The 23,408-nt window shown below is 40.4% G+C and overlaps 1 protein-coding gene across 10 annotated transcripts in view; it reads left to right on the top strand.

The window, feature by feature from the left end:
* Positions 1–3,045: 3,045 nt before the first annotated feature.
* FAM135A (family with sequence similarity 135 member A) overlaps positions 3,046–23,408 on the top strand; it is a 157,879-nt gene continuing 137,516 nt past the window's right edge. For 9 of the 10 annotated variants that reach the window (XM_081529381.1, XM_081529374.1, XM_081529383.1 and 6 more), the window contains exon 1: positions 3,046–3,302. The gene's annotated coding sequence lies outside the window, so the exon portion shown is untranslated. Of the gene's footprint in view, positions 3,303–3,602; positions 4,834–23,408 lie in introns of those variants that run through there. The other variant, XM_081529373.1, reaches the window with a different exon arrangement.

Raw genomic sequence — 23,408 nt, 5'->3', positions numbered from 1 at the left:
AATGGTTGCCCCAGAAGAGGGTTTAATATTTTATTAATATTACAATACTCTACTTATTAGAAAATAACCCAATTCTTAAAAAAAAAAATTGTTTAAAGGAAGTCAGAATTCCCTGTATAAAATGCCATAAAGAATCACATTCTTGGAAAAAGTTGTGGAACGATTTTGACTACATGTTAATGTTAATTTAAAATTTTACAGTTGATAGAGACCTCCTTAAAGCAACAGGAGTATTTTAACTATCATAAATCCCAAGGAGGAAAAATTAAGTTTACTTGCTGAGTGAGTTGATGTCTAGCAACAAATAGATATCTTTCCACTAGGCTGTTTCCAGATTTACAATATTCATTTCTTCTAACCTCTCAGTCTTCGGCTGAGCCAATATTGTGTGACTGTGTAGAAGTTTAAGAGAACACTCCAGTTGGAAGGATTTACGAAATATTTGAATACATTCTATGTCAAAGTTAAATCATGTAGACCATAGCCAGTAAATCATAGGATAAAAAGTATCCCAACTTTGCATCTTTTGAGCATGTATGGCTTGGATAGAAAATGACATATAGAACATGACTTAGTTTAAATGGTAAGCATGTTAAGTGTGACACAAAACCATTAATCAGCAGTGTAAAGATTGACTCAAAACCTGGGGAGATAAATGGGAAGTAAATTTAAAGTCACAAAATTTCTAAAAGACCTTAGACATAATATAATTTAATTCTCTTGTTACAAGAGAAACTGAGATCTAGAGAAGTTAGGGTTACAGAGATTATACAGTCTCTTCAGATTAGTGTACTGCAGAGCTAGAACTTGAACCAGGTAATCTGACACCTAGATCAAGGCGGTCTGCACTCTAATACTATGTCAGGAGATGTATTTTTTCTAATTTTAAGAGAGTTGTTTTATATTCTTCTCTTGATGAATCATTTCCAGAAGTCTTGTCTAACCCTCTAGGTTAGTTAGAAGGAAGCTCTTCTTCTGGGCTCCCAAATGACCTCTGCCTACCCCAATTTTAACTCCGGTACAATTTTTTGACTTGTGAGGTACCTGTGTCCCCTCATTAGATTGTAAACTCCGAGAGTTGGGAATGACTCAACTCCTCATTGCATCCTAGTGACTAGCACAGTGCTTGGCACACATTGAATAAGTAATGAAAAAATACTAGCTACATTGATCTTTCCTTGAAATCCTTTAAAGACACACCATGATCTGAACTTTGCCTGCTTCTCAAGCTTCACACCCCTAAATTGTGGCACAAAATTGCTTAATCTCGTTCTGTGCAAGCATTAGTTTCTGGTTGCATGGCTTTGTTCAAGCAATCCTTTCCCCCACACCTCTCCTTACCGCACTCTGCCCTCAAACACACATATATTCCACCGCATTAACTCTCTGGAATCATTTCCTCCTGGAAGTCTTTCATGATTCATGACTTCTCCCAACCTAAATTGGATTAATCCTATTCTGAGCTCCAGTAATTCCTTGTGCATGCATCGTTGCACTATACACATCACATTATAAGGCAGTTCTGTAAACACTGCACCCAAGATGTGTTTTATTCATGTTGGTATCTCCAAGATTAGTACACTCAGGCACACAGATGATTTTAAAATGTGATTTGAACAAAAAGAATACATTAATAGAGAAGGAATCTTGGCACCAGGTGAAGTTTAAGCAAAGTAAAGATATGGAAGTGCAAACAGTTAGATATTCAGTATATTTTCCTAAGAAAGACAAAACTGAAAAAAAAATAGAAAAAGGCTTTCAATTGTGAGGCTACAATTCAAATCACAAAATAAACTTTTATGTAAAAGGACAGTAAAACACTATTTGGCTATTTTTTTTACAAAGACAGCGATTAGGAACTACAGTGGCAAGCCTTTCATGTAAATGCTAATATACTGGTTATCATAGGACAAAAAGGCACTTTTAAGCATGTTTACAACACATACTAAGATGAAGAAAAACCAGAGGTTAAACTATATTCAAAACCTGTCCCCCAAATGGCCTACACTACAAGACATCGGTTTTATTCCCAAATTGGTGCACAAACCCTTTTCTTTCCAATCCATTTTTACTGTTATAATACATAACATAAAATACAACCATTTTAACCAATTTTATTCTTTATTTAAGTATAGTTGACAATGTGGTGTTAGTTTCGGGCTTACAGTGAAGCGGTTCACGGTTCAGATTCTTTTCCCTTACAGATTATTACGAAACACTGAGTATAATTCCGTGTACTATACAGCATGTCCTTGCTGGTTATCTATTTTATATATAGTGGTGTGTACCTGTTAACTCAAAAATGCCGAATTTATCCCTCCCTCGCCCCCATTTAAACCACTGTAAAAAGTGCAGTTCAGTGCTATAAAGCCCATCACCACTAAACACCCTAATTGTAAAACACCCTGCAGCCGCAACTTCCTTCTTTTCAACTTTGCTTTTGTAACACACTGAGCTTTCCGTACCACAAAAGGTTCAGAAACTAGGGACAGTGAAGTACTAGATCACTGAAGGATCATCCTTCTCGGGATCGGTCAAGGGAATCGAAGAGCTACGTTTAGGTGTCCGTAACCAAGCAGTAACCATAGCAACACAGATACCTTCCCCCCGCAACGGCAGCTGTCCCTTCCCCCGCTACTGCGCAAGGACCCGGCTCTTTATCCCGGGCCGGAGGCAGAAGGTGAGGAAGAGGGAAGAATAAACGACAAACCGAGAAGTACAGCCCAGCCGTCGCTCGCCTCACCCTCCCCCGTCTCCCGAGCGCCAGCTCTCACCCTCCTCACGCCCGCAGTCCAGCCCGTCCCAGGGGCCAGCGCCTTTTATTGACGCCAACTTCCCGTTCTCGCGGGAGCTTGGGAGCGGGAGCCCGATAGGGTGGACGCAGATCTCAAAATCTCAGTCGGCGCTGGGTCTGGAACCGCGGCCCGGGAGCGCCGGGCGCGCGGGGAGGGGGCGGGGCGCAGGCCTGAGGGGGCGGGGCCTCGCCTGGCGAGGGGAGGGCGCGGCCGGCAGGGCAGCCAGGGGGCGGGGCCGCGGCCGGGACCTGTGGCTCGCAGGTAGTGCGGCCGGCGGCGCTCCCTCGGGGACCGGCGCACTGCGCATGCTTGCTGGCCGCGCGGGGCCGCTCGCCGGGCGGCGGTTACGAGCCGGCTCCTCGGCGGCGGAGGTTGCGGTGCTGCGACGGCGATGTGAGGGGCCCGCGGCGGGATGGTGCTGACCCGGGCGGGGCCGCCTTCTTCCACCGAGACCCCGGGCTCCTCGGTTCGACGGGCGGCGGCGGCGGAGGCCGAGCCGGGCGAGAGGTGAGCTCTCGACGTCCCGCCGTCTCGGCCCGCAAACCCCGCGACCTCCTTCGTGTCCCCTCCCCGCGGCCGGGCGGGGAGTGGCCTCCTCTGCGCCCGGTCCCCGCTCGCGGCTCCGGCCCTTCCCGGCCGCTCCGGGTTGGAGCCGGCGCCGGGCCGCTGAAGGTCGGCGGGGACGGCCGGCGGGCGCGCTCGGGCTGTGGAGCCGCGCTGCCCGTCGCGCCTCAGGCCCGACCCTCGCGCGGCCCCCCGAGCCCCCGGCCGCTCTTCGCGCTCTGCCCGTCCTCGCGCCTTGCTCCCTGCCGCGCCGCGCCCCTCATCCCCGGCGGCCTCTCGGTGGGAGGCGGGGTGCCCCTGCGCCCCTGGGTCTCCTCCCTCTTCAGAGCGCTCTTCGCTCGCCGCCGGCTCCCTTCTCTGCTCCCTCTGTCATTCCTCCCTTGGCTCTCTCTGCCCGTTTCCCCGCTGCGGTTCTTCGCCTTCCCCGTCTTACGTTAGCTTCTGACTAGGTTTTGCTTCAGCATCACTCGGCGCAGGACTTCATCTTCGGAGGCCCCGGCTCCCCGAAGCCTTCCCTCTCTGCCCTGACTTCACCGCCTCTCCGTCTGACGGTCCCTCCCTGTCCTCCCGTCTCTCTCCATCCTGACCCCAGCTCTTTAACTCTCGAATCTTGATCTTTTTTTCCTCACTAAAACTGTTCTTGTTGTTGTTTTCCCGTTTGCATAGGTCGAGTCTCTTAACTCCTGTCGTTTTACTTTTTATGAAATCTCTGAAGAGTTCTAATCTCTTTTACTTTCTACCTAAACTAGGTTACTACTGAGTGTACTTAGTTCAGTTGACAGTTTCATGAAATCTTTCCTCACTGACTGGAGGTACCAACAGGAGTGACAGTAGCCATAACCTGTTACACTTAACTGATCGAACCTTTAATTTTCAAGAATTATGTTTACCTGACATGTCAAGAAGAAGCAACTTGAGGAGAGGCTTGGTGAAAATATAAAGGCTAACCTCCAGACCTAAGGTTGAAATTTGGAGATTTTATTGTCCTCCAGGAAATACAATTGTCCAAGAACGAATATTAAGTGAAATTTATAAAAAAAAATTTTTAAAGTTAGTCATTAATTGATACTTTATACATTTGCCATTGCAGTTGATCGCATCATTTTTGTCATGGTCTCTGTTCTCTGCAATAAGTGCTAACAATTTTTACTAACTTATGGAATTAGTGTCCTTACTAAAGGAGAAATTAGTAAGGGGACAGAAGTATTAAATTTGTGAATTGGGTAAAAGAACTTTCTAAACAATTGTGGAGTTTTTTTCCCTCCATTTCATTGTGATCAAAATTTGGCTTATAAAAAACTTCTCTATATAAATAACATCATAGGATCTTATTTTGAAGGCATCTACTGAATCAGTCACTCTCAGTGAAGTTTGCCTTTATTCTAGGGCTGAGGAGCAACTGGATTATGCATTTCATTCTGTAATCTCAAAGCAGCCCACAAACAGTAAATTCTTCCTTATGTTTCTGTGTCAGGTAGGAATTGAATTTTTCTGTTTCTGTAGTACAGAAGGGGAGCACCAAGACAAAAATGTGTAGTTTCTTATTTGCCATGATATTAGTATAAAAGTAGAGCTTGATGTTGTGAAACCACACCTCTTTTGGAAGAAGCAGCAATTGTTGTGTATGGTAGGAGGTGATCAACTCAGCTTTTAAGATTTTTTAAAATGATTTTTCCAGTGCAAATAGAGATAACTGCTGCTTCTGAGGGAAATCTTCCCATCTTTCAAAGGCCAGTCCTTCTATTTCTAGGTAATTATTTAAAAAGTAAATGCTTACACATTCTTGTTGGTATTTAGAGTAAGTTGGTTCTGTGCTCTTAGAAATGAAAATAAAGATTCATGGCAGACAGTGGGCACATGGCTGGATGTCAGAGGATCTACACTCTTAGGATGACTCATGACATTAATTTGTAGAAGTCACTTAACCTGTGTACCTCCAGTGGCTCTCCCTATAATATACGGGTAAACAAGTGGCTACCCACTAATCTTTCAAAAGCGAAGTAAACCCTAATCATTTAAACATGCCGTCTGGGGGTCGCACAGAGTTGGACACGACTGAAGCGACTTAGCAGCAGCAACAGCAGCAGGGCCACCACAGACAAAAATTGTTATATAAAACACTTAGTTTTTGTCTCTTTTAGACTATGTTATAAGAGTAGAATTGAATGCTTAAATCCCAGATCACTGTAATTTAGTTTGGGTTTTTTTTAAGTTTCAGACTTATGTGAAAAGTTTAGTAGTGTGTGTTACAAACGTGGACTAGTCTAGATGAATCTTCATATGCAATGAAACAGACACTGCCGCGTTCAGTATGTTTGCCAGAATTTGACACTGAAAATGTAAAGTTAACAGTGTTTTGGTAACTTTCATGAATTTCTGTTGTCTTACAGTTTATCTTTGTTTCCTGTAGATATAGACATTAGAGAGTGGAGGTTCTTTAGGGGATAGAAAGGGCAAGGATTTCCTTTGATTCGAAGTATTAAGAATGATTAAAAGTGAGTTTTGTGATATGTTCTATTGTGTGTTTAAATCAATGGATGGAGATGGGAGCATATGTCTGAAGCGAGTAATGTTGTTTCCTTTTTTTCCTTGAGTTGTTTGTCAGGAAGGAGGTTTTGAAATAAATACGAGTAAGAAGCAAAGTGGTAGTACAGAAAAAAGCATTCCTGATGGGCCCAGTGGGTTTTCAGAGAAGTTGGGAAGCACAAGTTGTTAGGCAGGTCTAGATTTTTCAGAAGGAATATAGTGAAACATCTTCACAGTGGCTTTTACCATTTTATTTTTAAAGATTGCCATTTTTTTTACTAGGTTCATACTTGGTTGTCAGTGATGTTCTAAATTTAATAACAATGAGCCTCTTTTTTCTTAATGGAAATATGAAAAGTGTCAGGTCCTTTTGACGTAGAAATTATAAATCTTTCCATTTGAGAAAACTGTGGCTTAGAGAGTCTGAATTAGAATCCAGGTCTGTCTGCTACCAAGTTAATGGTGTACTGAAGAAAGCAGGAAAGCATAAGCTGTTAAGAAAACGTTGTTTGTTTCTTGGAATATTTTTTAGAGGATTGTGCTTTTTGTTTTGGTTCTGAGCTTTGTTCTCTGTTGATGAAATATTTTGAGAAATGCTAGGCAGATCCCGGAACTAGGTAACAGATAATGACTGTGAGATAATGAGTTTCTTTTCATGTTAAAAGGAGTGACTAGTTTTGGTTCTTTGGGCTCTTCTGGGATTTTTAAGATCTGTAATAGCATGACATACTCAGAGACATTCTGTGTTGTGTCACTGTCAGGTGTGTTTGGTGGCATATGAGCAGCATGAAAACTTTACATGAGCTGCTGTTAATAAGCCCTGCCCTCCCTGGGGCGCCTTTTGTTGGGTGTCCCATAATGAGCAGGAGGGGCTCTCCTCTGCTTTCTGTGCTTCCTGCAGTAAGTCAGCCATTGAAATGCTCTCAGAGGCTGCTGACATTCTTTCTACATTAGGTTTACACTTTGTGTTTTTATGGATTTTCTCGTATTAACACAGTTATCCAAAATTAAGTGTTCTGAGGGTGCTCCTTAATCTTAAGTGTCAGTTCTAAGATGAGAAGTAATATATTTCTCTATTATTAGACCCAACTGTTAATACCCAGATTTTTAAGAAATTAGAAGATAGTAGGGCTTCCCAGGTAGCGCAGTGGCAAAGAATCCGGCTGCCAATGCAGGAGATGCAGGAGATGTAGATTCCATCTTTGGGTCAGGGAGATCCCCCGGAGGAGGAAATGGCAACCTGCTCCAGTATTCCTGCCTGGAAAACTCCATGGACAGAGGAGCCTAGTGGGCTGCAGTCCATGGAGTTGCAAAGAGTTGGACCCAACTGAGCGCACACACACAGGAGATGTCAGTGCCTTTAAACTTCAGATTTTATATTTGTGGGTGTGAGGAATTTGAAGATTTCATGATTAGGGAATAATGTTAATTACATGGAAAACGGAATATAGTTAATTTATCAAGTGTGTTTTTTTTTAATCAACATTGCATTCTGATTTCACGTTTTCTTTTAGTAGGGGTGTATTTATTTCATGGCTTGATGACTGTTGAATCTGTTTTCTAAAACAATTAAGGTGTAGACTTTAGAATTATATATGTTTAAATCCAGGCTATGAAGTGTGACCCTTTCAAGGGTTTTGTGCTTTTCCCATTGTTTTCTAACCCTGTGACCTTGGATACTTTGTGTAAAGTTTTTGCTCTTTAGTTTCTTCACCTGTAAAATGGAGTAATAATAGCTCTTTCAGATTTTTATGAGAATGAGATGAAGTAATGTTAATAAGAGCTACTTGTATAAGAGTAAGGGCTCCAAAAAGTTCTCAGTGTTTGTATTTGATATTGCTATTTGGTCTACATTTGCTATCAACAGGGAAACATACAGGTTTTTAAAATATAGTTTGTCTGTCAAGGTTTTCTGCTTATCTTTCCTCTGGAAGATCTCCCTCTTACCCTCACCCTAGTAGAGAAGAACTTAGTACTCTATTCTTTTCTTAAATATTTCTAAATATAACTTGTGCAATATGGTGTATGGCCCTCAGGAGTTTATTGTGTTGAGTGATTAATTGACAGCAAAAGATTCTAGACCAGTGATTTTCCTTACTTTCCATGTCCCCTTTATTCATAGCAGTTCTTTTAAGCTCCTCTTCATTGTAAATCACCTTTTAAGATGAGAGATGTTACTGATGAAAAGGTGTTGCATGTGTGAATAATTGTGAAGGCAAAATGGTTAAAAGCCATCTGAGTGATGGCGATCCTGAGTCAGGAGAGTGCCAGGTGACTTGGCCATTTTAGAGTAGGATGTAATCCAGTGGCTTAGTGTGTTTAGCTCCAGAAAGAGGGAGCTTTCAGAGCTGGTCAGGGTGTCAAGATCTCAGTCAGTCCAAAAGGGAACTGAATGTAAATCCAGAAACAGGACCATAGGCCAGATATTTAGACTGAACCAACCAATGCAGACCTAATCAATTTAGGTGGCCAGAGTTACACCAGATAGCAGGATTACAGGTGTACGACCCTATAGATGTCACTGGCTTATTATTCTCAGTTTATGGCTGTCTGGTTTGAGATGATTAAGATTAGCTCAAAGGCCTGAGGGCCTTTAAGTGCCTGACTTTTGTGTATTGGAGTTCTGCTGTGCCCTCAGTGAGTGGTTCTTAGTAAAGGTGGTGGCTGAGGATACTTTGTCCAAGACATGGATCTTCCTACTCTCACACAGAACTTGGATGTTACAGAAATATTTTATTATTCACAAAGTTATGAGAACAGCATTCTGAAGGCTTCTGGGGTGCCCCTATTTGGGGCTTCCTGCTTATTCATTGGGAGAAGACCCCCCCAGAATAGACCCAAAATTTACTATTATTAAATGGATTGAGTTAACCTTCTAAAGGATCTTTTAGGATCTTTGTTCCCATCGTATTCCTATTTAACAAACTGTAATTGAAATGTGCGTGTTAGATTAGATGCCCTTTCCTTTCACTGGTCCCAGATCCCAATGTCACTCTCAGTCCCTAGATGTCTGTCATAGTGTGAGTCCCTTATCTGGTTGGGCTTTAACTTGACGTTCCCTCACTTGGTTTCAGTTCCTGTGTGTCTGTCTGAATGTGAGCATCTCATTACATTGAGTGTGAACATTCAAAGACATGTAGGTTTTTGTACACTTTGGCTCCTAAGTACAAGTTTACTACATTATATAGTTGTTCATCTGAAGAACTAGTGAATTTTTTTCCTGAAGCTGAAAGAAAAAGATGAATACGCTTTACTCATTGAGAAATGATGTATTGATTGCTAATGTGGAGCTGTTCTACAGATAAGTGGGTCCATAGATGATTTTTGCCTAATGTGGTGTCTTTAGTACCTAACTTCTGCATACAGCGGGGCGTTGTTATTTCGACTGTCGGTATTGCAGGCTCTGAACCCGTTTGTCCCATGGCTGCTAACCTGGGCATGGGATTCAGAAGCTGGAGCCGTTGGCTTCATAATTGATAGAAGTGGTCCCTTTATTTCTTGGGTTGACAAAGGGAGTGTCTGAAATCTCCAGTTTGTTTAGCTTGTTTACCCTCAGCTTTAGGAGAAGGAACATCCTCAAGATATCTATTTTGGGTTTGTAGTTCAAGAGTCAAGGCTGTTTGCTCTTTGATTTCTGAGAGAGGATCTCATCATTGCCTGTGGTCTGCAGTCTATTTTAAGGAACCTCTGAGCTGTGCCTCTCAGTTTCAGACATGTCTGTGTCCTGTTTTTAGGTTTCTGAAACAGTCAGGAGTTCAGACTAAGTTCAGAATGGTTAGCTGCTGTTTCAGGATGGTGTGGGTGGTACAGGAGCATCTTCCATATTTTTGCAGATATCCATGCCTGGACTCCCCTTGCAGATACTGGAGGTCTCAACTGATCCGATGCGAGTGAACAGCCCTGGTCTTAGAAGCTAGGCTAAGTGTTTAAGCACCCAGCGCTGTTGCTGGGACGGTTACTGTGCACTCTAGTGGTTGGGGGGATGGATTGGCATTCCTAGGCTCAGACCCCATAGAAATCTGAGGGAGATGTGTAATTAAACATGTCTGAGGAGCTGCATTTTTAAAAATAAAAACAAACTGAAAAAATTAATTTGTATAATATATTTTATTTAATCCAACATATGCAAAATGTTATTTTAAGATGCACGCATGCTAAGTCGCTTCAGTCGTGTCCGACTCTGTGTGACCCTATGGACTATAGCCTGCCAGGCTCCTCTGTCCGTGGGATTCTCCAGGCAAGAATACTGGAGTGGGTTGCCATTCCCTTCTCTGTATTTCAAGATGTGGTCAATATAAAAAACATCAATGGGATATTTACATTCTTTTGTGTACTAAGTCTCTGAAACCCAGTGTGTACATCTACAGCATATCTCAATTAGTAACTACATCTGTAACAGGCTTAAGTAAAATACATCCCTGTCAGTAATAAAGTTATGTTTAATTAAAAAATATTTACACTGCTTCAGGGTTTTTAGATAAATGTAAAAGTAAAAATTTTAAATGCATTTCTTCAGTCACACTAGTTGATTTCGATTGTGAAGTAAATCAAATTGCAGACCACGTGTGGCCCATGGCCATGGTGTGGGATGGACCGGCTCTCGAGGGCCCAACTGTCTTTGCGACTAACAGATGATCTTGCTTCTTTGGGAGCAGTCTGCCTTTCCCTGAGGTATTACAAGGGGATTGTCAGGTTTGACTGTCAGAGAAATATCTCCTCAGATCTCAGAGCCATTCAGCGAATGGTTCTCGTTTCGTATCAGGGCAGTTCCTGTTTGAGGTTCCCCTGTGGCATCTTTGGGTTGAGGGTTATAGGCTATTTAGCTAAGTTCTTTCTTAGGGACCTTGGAAATGACCCAGGTAGGGGCCTACTTGAACAGACCTCTCAGATTGCTCTGTTTAGGCTACTTTGCCAGGGCCAAGATAATAGAGCAGATGATCAGTCTCAGATAAGTCAGGGTTCCTACAGCTTCACAGGCTCAGATGAAAGTGACAGATCTGAGCCTGCTAGCAGACTGTGAAAGAGGCCATGGTGAAGGGAGTTTCTGGCAGTGGAAAGTCTCCCAGGCATGTCTGGGTAAAAGGAAAGAAGTCCTCTCTTCAATTTCTTTCACTCTTGAGAGAAGACAGGCCAGAATTTCCCTGTTTCATGAAAGATCTTTGCCTGATGAACTAGTGGCATGAGAACCTATGCTAAATCGAAGATTGCAAACTTGGAATGAATTTGCCCTGTAGAGGGATTTGATTTTAATTGCACAGGTTTTGTTTGCTTGTTTTATTTGTGTTTGTTTTTTAACTAGTTGGCAACATCTAAAATTTAGGAGAAATTTAGGTGAAAACTCTTAGAAAAAACATTTTCAATTTCTACTTGAAAATTTAGAAGCCTGTGATGATGCTGGGCCAGCTAGGACTGTGTCGAGCTGAGTGGCAGTCCTTCCATAAAACGGGGAAGAGGAGAGAGTCCCATAGAGACCCTGGAGACCTCTGAGAGTCCTCTGAATTTCTCTTTCCTTTCTCTTTTGTCTACTCTCCATTTCCTTTAGTCTCTTCTCCTTTGAATTTTTTTCTTCTACCAATATGTAAAAATAATTCTTTTTGTTTTTTTGGGGGGGGATGAAAGATAGATTTATTAGTATTACTCTGTATATATCTGTACATGTACTGTATGTTTCCACTTAGGGAATAATCAATAGAAAGGGATAAATTGAGAAAAATTAGGCAGCAACTAAAGAACAAAAAGCACAGCGGGATATGAGAAGAAAAGTGAAGGAAATTACTAACAAACCTTGGATTTATAATGGTAATTAATTTTATCATAAAGATTTGTTCATTCGTGTCTGTTTTCAGTTTATCAGTAATAATTCTTCAAGTTGGTTGGATTTAAATAGAAGAAAAATAATAATAGTATTTATGGAATTATTGTTGTTCAGTTGCTCAGTCGTGTCCAACTCTTTGTGACCCCATGGACTGCAGCACACTAGGCTTCCCTGTCCTTCACCATCTCCCAGAGTTTGCTCAGAATCATGTCTGTTGGGTTGGTGATGCCATCCAACCATCTCGTTCGTCCTCTGTCGTCTCCTTTTCCTCCTGCCTTCAGTCTTCCCCAGCATCAGGGTCTTTTCCAGTAAGTCACTTCTTTGCATCAGGTGGCCAGAGTATTGGAGCTTCAGCTTCAGCATCAGTCCTTCCAGTGAGAATTCAGGGTTGATTTCCTTTAAGATAGACTGGTTTGAACTCCCTGCAACTGAGGGGACTCTCAAGAGTCTCCTCCAGTACTGCAGTTCGAAAGCATCAGTTCTTCCCTGCTCAGACTTCTTTATGGTCCAATTCTCACATCCGTACTGGAAAAACCATAGCTTTGACTATATGGACCTTTGCCAGCAAAGTAATGTGTCTGCTTTCTAGGATGTCTAGGTTTGTCATGGCTTTTCTTCCAAGGAGCAAGCGTCTTTTAATTTCATGGCTGCAGTCACCATCTGCAGTGATTTTTGAGCCCAAGAAAATAAAGTCTGTCACTGTTTCCATTGTTCCCCATCTATTTGCCATGAAGTGATGGGACCGGATGCCATGATCTTAGTTTTGTGAATGTTGAGTTTTAAGCCAGCTTTTTCACTCTCCTCTTTCACTTGCATCAAGAGGCTATTAGTTCCTCTTCACCTTCTGCCATAGGGTGGTGTCATCTGCATATCTGAGATTATTGATAATTCTCCTGGCAATCTTGATTTCAGCTTGTGCTTTATCCAGCCCAGCATTTCGCATGATGTACTCTGCATATAAGTTAAATAAGCAGGGTGACTATACAGCCTTGACGTATCCCATTCCCAATTTGGAACCAGTCTGTTGTTCCATGTTTGGTTCTAACTGTTGCTTCTTGACCTGCATACAGGTTTCTCAGGAGGCAGATAAGGTGGGTCTGGTATTCCCATCTGTTGAAGAATTTTCCACATTTTGTTGTGATCCACACAGTCAAAGGCCTGTCATCGTCAATGAAACAGAAGTAGATGTTTTTCTGGAATTTTCTTGAAAAAAATTCTCTTGAGTTTTCTGGAAATCTCTCTTTTGCTATGATTCAGTGGATGTTGGCAATTTGATCTCTGGTTCATCCGCCTTTTCTAAATCCAGCTTGAACCTCTGAAAGTTCTTGGTTCACGTACTGTTGAAGCCTAGCCTAATTTTGAGCATTACTTTGCTAACATGTGAAACGAGTGCAGTTGTGTAGTAGTTTGAACATTCTTTAGCATAGCCCTTCTTTGGGATTAGAATGAAAACTGACCTTTCCCAGTCTTGTGGCCACTGCTGAGTTTTCCAAATTTGCTGACATACTGAGTGCAGCACTTTCACAGCATCATCTTTTAGGATATGAATAACTCAGCTGGAATTCCATCACCTCCACTAGCTTTGTTCGTAGTGATGCTCCCTAAGGCCCATGTGACTTTGCACTCCAAGATGTCTGGCTCTAGGTGACTGATCACACCATCATGGTGATCTGGGTCATTTAAGATCTTTTTTGTATAGTTCTCTTGTGCATTCTTGCCACCTCTTCTTAATCTCTTCTGCTTCTGTTAGGTCCTTGCCTTTAGGTTTCTGTCCTTTATTGTGCCCATTTTTGCATGAAATGTTCCCTTGGTATCTCTGATTTTCTTGAAGAGATCTCTAGTCTTTTCCATTCTATCGTTTTCCTCTGTTTCTTTGCATTGTTCACTTAGGAAGGCTTACCTATCTCTCCTTGCTACTTTTTGGAACTCTGCATTCAGATGGGTATATCTTTCCTTTTCTCCTTTGCCTTTCTCTTCTCTTCTTTTCTCAGCTACTTGTAAGGCCTCCTCAGACAATCGTTTTGCCTTTTTGCATTTCTTTTTCTTAGGGATGGTTTTGATCACAGCCTCCTATACAATATTACAAACCTCTGTCCATATTTCCTCAGACACTCTTGTCTATCAGAGCTAATCCCTTGAATCTTATTTGTCACTTCTGCTCAATAATCATAAGGGACTCAATATAGGTCATATCTGAATGGCCTAGTCATTTTTCTTACTTTATTCTATTTAAGTCTGAATTTAGCAATAAGGAGATCATGATCTGAGCCACAGTCAGCTCCCAGTTTTGTTTTTGCTAACTGTATAGAACTTCTCCATCTTTGGCTGCAAAGAATAGAATCAGTCTGATTTCAGTATTGACCATCTGGTGTTGTCCATGTGTAGAGTCATCTCTTGTGTTGTTGGAGGAGGGTGTTTGCTATGACCAGTGCGTTCTCTTGGCAAAACTCTGTCAGCCTTTGCCCTGCTTCATTTTGTACTCCAAAGGCAAACTTGCCTGTTACTCCAGGTATCTCTTGACTTCCTACTTTTGCAGTCCAGTCCCCTATGATGAAAGGGCATCTTTTTTTTTTAGTGTTGGTTTTAGAAGATCTTGTAGGTCTTCACAGAACCATTCAACTTCAGCTTCTTCAGCATTAGTAGTTGGTGCATAGCCTTGTATTACTGTGATATTGAGTGATTTACCTTGGAAACGAACTGAAGTCATTCTGTCGTTTTGAGATTGCACCCAAGTACTGCATTTCTGACTCTTTTGTTGACTCTGATGACTATTCCATTTCTTCTTAGGGATTCTTCCCCACAGTAGTAGATATAATGGTCATCTGAGTTAAATTCGCCCATTCCGGTCCATTTGAGTTCACTGATTCCTAAAATTCACTCTTGCCATCTCCTGCTTGACCACTTCCAATTTACCTTGATTCATGGACCTAACATTCCAGGTTCCTGTGCAGTATTGTTCTTTACAGCATTGGATTTTACTTTCACCACCAGTCACATCCACAACTGGGTGTTGTTTCCTCTTTGTCTCAGCCTCTTCATTCTTTCTGGAGCTATTTCTCTGCCCTTCTGCAGTTGCATATTGGGCACCTGCTGACCTTGGGAGTTTGTCTTTCAGTGTCCTATCTTTTTGCCTTTTCATACTGTTCATGGGGTTCTCAAGGTAAGAATGCTGAAGTGGTTTGCTGTTCCCTTCTCCAGTGGTCCACGTTTTGTCCGAACTTTCCAACATGTCCCATCCATCTTGGGTATCCCTGCACAGCATGGCTCAGAGTTTCATTGAGATAGACAAGGCTGTGATTCATGTGATCAGAACAATTTTACCAAAGAAGTTCTCACACTGTTGCAAAAATTCTAGGCTGCACAACAGATTTCCCAACCTGGGGATCCAGCAAAGGAACTGCATATCCCCAGGGAATCTGAATTTGAAGGTCAGCAGGATTTGATTATAGAACTTCCACAGAACTGGGGAAACAGACTCTTAGAGGGCACAACAAAACCTTGTATGCACCAGGACCCAGGAGATAGGAGCAGTGACCCCACAAGAGACCAAGCCAGACTTGCCTGAAAGTGTCCAGGAGTCTCCAGCAGACCCATGAGTTGACAATGGCCTGCCACGGGGCCAGTATCACTGACTACAACAGTCCTAGGAGCCACGGGTGCTGACCTTAGTCCTTTTGCAGAAAGTCACCATTACCCCTACCATAGTTTGACCTCAGGCAAAACAAACTACAGGGAGGGAACACAGCTCCACCCATCAACAGAAAATTGGATCAAAGAGTTACTGAGCATGGCCTTGCTTACCAAAGCAAGACCCAGTTTTCACCACAGCCAATACTTCCCATCAGGAGGCTTCTACAAGCCTCTTATCCTCATCCATCAGAGGGCAGACAGAATGAAAACCACAATCACAGAAAACTAACCAAACTGATCACATGGATCACAGCCTTGTCTCACTCAGTGAATCAAGACTAGGAGGTAAATGGGTGAGTCATTTGGATATCCTGGAGGGAAGAGTGTCTGAAGGAACAACTGCAAAAGCCCATAGGCATTAATCTCTGGTGTGTTTGAGAAATAGCAAGCAGTGTGATTGGAGTGGGCCGACTTAGAAGATGAGGTCAGAGAAGTGGAAGAACCAGATTCTGTAAGTTCGTCAAATAGGCCATTGTAAGGTAGTGCTACTGAACATGGTGGGAAGCCATGGGGGGTTTGGAATGGAACAAAGAAAGAGGATTTGAATTATTTTCAAATCATGTATATTGTCATATAGCATTTTATTTTATTGTTATTGTATGTAATATATAATTATTAATTAACATATGTAATATAAAGGATCATTTGCCTGCTTCTTTGAAAATAGCCGGAAGGGAGGACATATTACTTAGAGTCTAGGTTAGGTACAGTTGCTGTGATAAAGAGTTATAAAACGAAAGTCTCAGCAGTCTAGATAAATTTGACGTCTGTGCTCTATGAAACCATTTCAGAATCCAGAATCTTTCCATCTTTCTGTTTTACCATTTTTCAGGGTTCTGTCTTAATCTGTGTGGTCGATATTAGATCACTATTAAGGTATTCCAGCCTGTAGAAAAAGGAAGCAGTGAAATCCAGAGCCAAGAATTTCCTTTTAAACAAGTGAGGCAGACATTGCATATCTGTCTGTGGACTTCAGTTTGCAGTCCACAGAGAGGGTGGATTGGCCACACTTGCCTCAGGGCTGGTTGGGAAATGTCGTCTCAGGCTTGCTGACCATTCAGCAGGAAAAGAAGAGGAAAACAGAAATGACAAGTTGTTGACCACAATCTTGCAATTCACCTACCAAGGTATCCATGTGTATCCTTCATCCTGCCTATTGAAAATACTCCAGTTCCCATTGCTGAAGGAGACAACCCAGGATCTATCCTCCTGTTGCATTAATTCAACTGAGAGAGCAGATCCACCTGTCAGATCTGCAAGTCCAGTGACCTGGAGACAAAACCCAGTTACTGTTCCTCCCTTGCCCCTCCCACATACACCTGAGTATAGTGGTGGATCAAAAACAGGAAAAGAATAATAAAAGTTTCCATTTGGCTAAGCAAACAATGAGAGAAGTCTCTGGTTGAGAGTAATGCTGGGCAGTAACGGTGTAGCAGCTATTCTGGTAAGAATGCCCATATTCATTGTACTCTGACCCCTGTCTTTGCCGTCTGGGTGTTTCTTCCTTATGTTAACCTCCATGATCACATCTGAAGTTGGTATTGAAAATTTTCCAAGTTGGGAAGGCATCTAGCTTTCATAGTTAGCTTTCTGCTATGGTAGGCTTGCCATCCTGCAAGTTACACGTCACAGGTGTTTGCAGGTTAGCTTTTAATAACTTCGACAAATACAATTCTCTCAAAAATATAGTAGGATTCATTTGTGTTTGTCTCCATTCAGTTCTGGTGCCAGTGACTATGGCAAAATAGTTCTTTCCTGCTGTGGTTCTTAAGCTTGACTTATTTATTGCTTTTCTGTGCACTCAGTACTTTCTCTTTGTCTTGAAGTCATCTGAAAAAGGAGGCATTGCTGAGAGGGATGGCAGCACCCTAATATAATCTTATCCACAGTGCTGTATTTCTTTGTTTCATCAGGAAGTCTTAAAAGTTCTGTGAAAAATGCCATTGGTAATTTGATAAGGATTGCATAAAGTCTGTACATGGCCTTAGGTGGGATGGTCATTTTAACAATATTGATTCTTCTAATACAAGAACATGGTATATCCTTCCATCTGTTTTTGTTTACTTCCGTTTCTATAATCTGTATCTTAGAATTTTTGGAGTACAGATCTTGCCTCCTTAGGTAGGTTTATTCCTTGGCATTTTATTCCTTTTGATGCAATGATAAATGGGATTGTTCCTTAATTTTCCTTTCTGATAGTTCACTTTTGTCTACAGAAATAGCAACAGTTTCTGTATATTAATTTAGTACCCTGCAAATTTACTGAATTCATGGATGAGTTCCATTAGTTTACTGGTAGCATTGTTAATGTTTTCTAGAACAGAAATTTTGAGATGTGTATGGAAACACAAAAGACCTCAAATATCCAAAACAATCTTGAGAAAGAAGAGTAGAGCTGGAGGAATCATACTGCTTGACTTCAGACTATACTACAAAGCTACAGTAATCAAAACAGTATGGTACTGGCACCAAAACAGACATATAGATTGATGAAACAGGATAGAAAGCCTATAAATAAACCCTTACTCTTGTGTCAATTAATCAGTGACAAAGGAAGGAGAATATACAGAGGAGAAAAAACAGTCTCTTCAATAAGTGTGCTGAGAAAACAGCCATTGCTTGTAAAAAAAATGAAATTGCAACATTCTCTAACCTCATATACAAAAATAAACTCAAAATGGATTAAAGACCTAAATATAAGTTTGGATACTATAAAACTCCTAGAGTAAAACAGACCAAACACTCTAATAAATCAAAAATAAACAAATGGAACCTAATCAAACTTATAAACTTTACACAGCAAAGGAAACCATAAAAAAATGAAGATTTAACTACAAAATGAGAGAAAATATTTGCAAATGATGCAACTGACAAGGGCCTAATTTCCAACTCATACAATTCAGCCAAAAAAAAAAAAAATCAAAAAACGGGCAAAAAACCTAAATAGACATTTCTCCAAAGGAGACATGCAGGTGGCCAATAGGCAAATGAAAAGATGCTCGACATTGTCAGCCATTAGAGAAATGAAAAGCAAAACCTCAATGAAATACCACTGCATACTGGTGAGAATGCCCATCATTAAAAAGTTTACAAATAATAAATGCTAGAGGGGGTGTGGAGAAAGCATTCCCACTGATTGGCAACTTAGTGCAGCCATTATGGAAAACATGCTGAAGGTTCCCCAGAAAACTAAAAGAATTACTGTATGATCCAGTAATCTCACTCCTGGGCTATATATCCAGACAAAACTATAATTCAAAAAGATACATGCATCTTTATGTTCTCTAGCACACTGTTTACAATAATCAAGACATGGAAACAACCTAAATGTCCATCAACAGATGAATGAATGAAGAATTTGTGGTATGCATGTGTATATTCATATATATATGTGTGTGTATATATATACATATATATATATATATGTTGACATACTGCTCAGCCTAAGAAGGAATGAAGTAATGCCATTTACAGCAACATGGATGCAACTAGCGATTATCATACTAAATGAAGTATGTCAGAAGAAGAAAGACAAGTACCGTATGGTATCACTTATATGTGGAATTTAAAATTAAACGCAAATGAACTTATCTACAGACATATAGAACAGATTTGTGTACCAAGTGGGAGGGTTTGGAGGATGGGCTGGGAGTTTGGGGTTAGTAGATGCAAACCATTACATGCAGCATAGAGAAACAACAAGATCCTGCTGTATGGCATAGGAAACAAATAATGCTCATTATCTTGAGATAAATCATAACGAAAAACAGTGATATATGTGTGTGTAATTGAGTCACTTTGCTGTACCATAGAAGTTAACACAACATTGTAAATCAACTATACTTCAATAAAAAATAGAAAGAAACTACAATGAGATATTGTCACACACCAGTCAGAATGGCCATCGTCAGTAAATGTTTGAGAGGGTGTGGAGTAGAGGGAACCCTCTTACACCATTGGTGCAAATGTAAATTGGTACAGCTACTATGGAGAACAATATGGAGTTTCCTTAAAAATAATAGAGTTACCATATGATCCAGCAATCCCACTTCTGCACATACATCTGGAAAAGATGAAAACTCTAATTTGAAAAGATGCATGCAACTCACTCTTCATAGCAGCACTATTTACGGTAGTCAAGACATGGAAGCAACCTAAATGTTCATCAACAGATAAATGGATAACTATGTGGTACATATATACATTGGAATATTCAGTTCAGTTCAGTCGCTCAGCTGTGTCTTACTCTTTGTGACCCCATGGACTGTAGCACACCAGGCCTCCCTGTCCATCACCAGCTCCCAGAGTTTACCCAAACTCATGTCCATTGAGTTGGTGATGCTGTAAAAAAGAATGAAATAATGCCATTTGCAGAAATGGATGAACCTAGAGATTATCATATTAAGTGAAGTAAGTCAGATAGAGAAAGACAAATAATCTTATAATATCTCTTATATGTGGAATCATAAAGAGATACAAATGAACTTATTCACAAAACAAAAATAGACTCACATAGAAAACAAATTTATTGTTACCAAAGGGGAAATGTTGGGGAGAAAGGAATAAATTAGGAGGTTGGGATAGGAGATATAAAAACCACTATATATAAAATAAATAACAAGGACCTATTGTATAGCACAAGAAACTATATTCAATATCTTGTAAGAAATTATAATGGAAAAGAGTCTGAAAAAGAATATATGTGTAACTGAATCTGAAGTGAATACATTCTAAATCAACTATACTTCAATAAAAAGTTTGTTTTGAAAAAAATGTCTTAATAGAAGTCTTTGGGAAAAGTACCAATAATCTTATCTCCTGATAATGCAAATATTAAAGGAGTTGACTACAGGGACCCATTTCTACTTTATTTTCTTCCATCTTTTGTTGCCAAGTGGCCAGTTCTTGCCTGAGTAAAGGCAGCAAAGAACCACTGACACACATGAATGTTGTAGTTCTTTTCATATTCTTACCTTGAAGTTCTGAGGTTTTTATGGGCACCACGTTCTGTAAGTTATTGTCAGCAACAGTTTATGGCATGTTTTGCTCCAATATAACCAGGGTCACCATTATTTTATTAATAGTTTTATCGGTGACTATGTTGCCAGCTACCCAGTGACTTACCCAGTGCCACATATTTTAGAATTTTGTTATGACAGTTCTCTAATTCTGCTATTAATTTCTGTATTAAAGAAAAGGCTGCTGTAAAGGGATACAAAAGTGAAATGGCTTAAATGAGGAAAAAATATATTTCTTCCCCAGATAACAGGCCTACTGATATAGGTGGTAGAGATGCTATGTCCCATGAAGGAAATGAAGACATGAGGGGTAAACTACCAAGATGTTGGATTTGGACTCAGATCCTAAGCCTTGTTTTAATCAGTGTGCTGTACTTAATGTATATTTATCTCTTCCTGGTGGCTAGTGAGCTTTTTGAGGTGTCGGGACCTTACCTGGGCCTTGACCTCTTGCATTTCCTAGCTTATAGTAAGTGTTCAATAAGGGTTTGAATGAATGAATTCCTGTTTTATATCTGAATAAGTTAAGGCATAGAGACCTAACCAAACTTGACACACAGTCAGGGCTAGAACACAAGAATATATGTACAGGAGAAGCTGTCTTAGAGAAGAGACTACTTCCATGAACAGAAAATATATAAAGGCAGTATCATTTTGATCTCCTTAGAAATAGTTACTGTAAAAATCTTTTGATGTGATTATTAAGCTTTAAAATAACAATTAAGGAAGGTGGTAAAGTCTATATATATATATATGATGGAAAGAAGAAAAAAATCTGTGAAGAAGTGTGAATGAGGTCTTTATTCTAACATTTTTAGTACCTAAAATAATTATACCAAGGGCAAAAGACTTTTTTTAAAATGTAAGCAATAAATATTTGGAGTGAGGAAAAAAAAAAACCTATCCACAGTGTATCCAGGCACCTTTTTTGTCAAAATATTTTAAATAGCTCATAGCATATGTGTGTATGTATATACACATACATGTTTCATATCTCTCTCTATATCTGTGTGTGAAGTTTCAGAAATCATTTCTTCTACCAAGGGAATGACATATATTTTTTTTTATTTAAATTAGTTTGTTTTCTATTTTTTAACTTTTTTTTTTTTAATTTATTTATTTTAGTTGGGGGCTAATTACATTACAATATTGTAATAGTTTTTGCCATACATTGACATGAATCAGCCATGGGTTTACATGTGTTCCCCTTCCTGGACCCGCCACCCACCTCCCTCCCCATCCCATCCCTCTGGGTCATCCCATTGCCCCGGCCCTGAGCCCTTGTCTCATGCATCGAACATGGAATGGTGTTCTGTTTCACATATGATAATATACATGTTTCAATGCTATTCTCCCAGAACGTCCCACCCTCACCTTCTCCCTCAGAGTCCATAAAATTGTTCTATGCATCTGTGTCTCTTATTCTGTCTCGCATATAGGGTTATCGTTACCATCTTTCAAATTCCATATATATGCATTAGTATACTGTATTGTTGTTTTTCTTTCTGGCTTACTTCACTCTGTATAATGGGCTCCAGTTTCATCCATCTCAGTAGAACCGATTCAAATGTATTTTTTTTAATGGCTGAGTAATATTCCATTGTGTATATGTACCACAGCTTCCTTATCCATTCGTCTGCTGATGGACATCTAGGTTGCTTCCATGTCCTGGTTATTGTAAACAGTGCTGCGATGAACATTGGGGTACACGTGTCTCTTTCAATTCTGGTTTCCTCGGTGTATATGCCCAGCAGTGGGATTGCTGGGTCATATGGCAGTTCTATTTCCAGTTTTTTAAGGAATCTCCACACTGTTCTCCATAGTGGCTGTACTAGTTTGCATTCCCACCAACAGTGTAAGAGGGTTCCCTTTTCTCCACACTCTCTCCAGCATTTATTGCTTGTAGACTTTTGGATAGCAGCCATTCTGACTGGTGTGAAATGATACCTCATTGTGGTTTTGATTTGCATTTCTCTAATAATGAGTGATGTTGAGCATCTTTTCATGTGTTTGTTAGTCATCTGTATGTCTTCTTTGGAGAAATGTCTGTTTAGTTCTTTGGCCCATTTTTTGATTGGGTCGTTTATTTTTCGGGAATTCAGCTGCAGAAGTTGCTTGTATATTTTTGAGATTAATTGTTTGTCTGTTGCTTCGTTTGCTATTATTTTCTCCCATTCTGAAGGCTGTCTTTTCACCTTGCTTATAGTTTCCTTTGTTGTGCAAAAGCTTTTAATTTTAATTAGGTCCCATTTGTTTATTTTTGCTTTTATTTCCAATATTCTGGGAGGTGGGTCATGGAGGATCCTGCTGTGATTTATGTCGGAGAGTGTTTTGCCTATGTTTTCCTCTAGGAGTTTTATAGTTTCTGGTCTTACGTTTAGATCTTTAATCCATTTTGAGTTTATTTTTGTGTACGGTGTTAGGAAGTGTTCTAGTTTCATTCTTTTACAAGTGGTTGACCAGTTTTCCCAGCACCACTTGTTAAAGAGATTGTCTTTTCTCCATTGTATATTCTTGCCTCCTTTGTCGAAGATAAGGTGTCCATATGTGCGTGGGTTTATCTCTGGGCTTTCTATTTTGTTCCATTGATCTATATTTCTATCTTTGTGCCAGTACCATACTGTCTTGATGACTGTGGCTTTGTAGTAGAGCCTGAAGTCAGGCATGTTGATTCCTCCAGTTCCATTCTTCTTCCTCAAGATTGCTTTGGCTATTCGAGATTTCTTATATTTCCGTACAAATTGTGAGATGATTTGTTCTAGTTCTGTGAAAAATACCATTGGTAGCTTGATAGGGATTGCATTGAATCTATAGATTGCTTTGGGTAGTATACTCATTTTCACTATATTAATTCTTCCAATCCATGAACACGGTATATTTCTCCATCTGTTTGTGTCCTCTTTGATTTCTTTCATCAGTGTTTTATAGTTTTCTATATATAAGTCTTTTGTTTCTTTAGGTAGATATATTCCTAAGTATTTTATTCTTTTTGTTTCAATG

The sequence above is a fragment of the Giraffa tippelskirchi genome, chromosome 9 (assembly GCF_054371585.1).
Source record: "Giraffa tippelskirchi isolate mGirTip1 chromosome 9, T2T-mGirTip1v1.2.pri, whole genome shotgun sequence".
NCBI lineage: Eukaryota > Metazoa > Chordata > Mammalia > Artiodactyla > Giraffidae > Giraffa > Giraffa tippelskirchi.
Note: the sequence above shows the minus strand (reverse complement) of the source record. Positions and strands in the feature narration are given on the sequence as shown.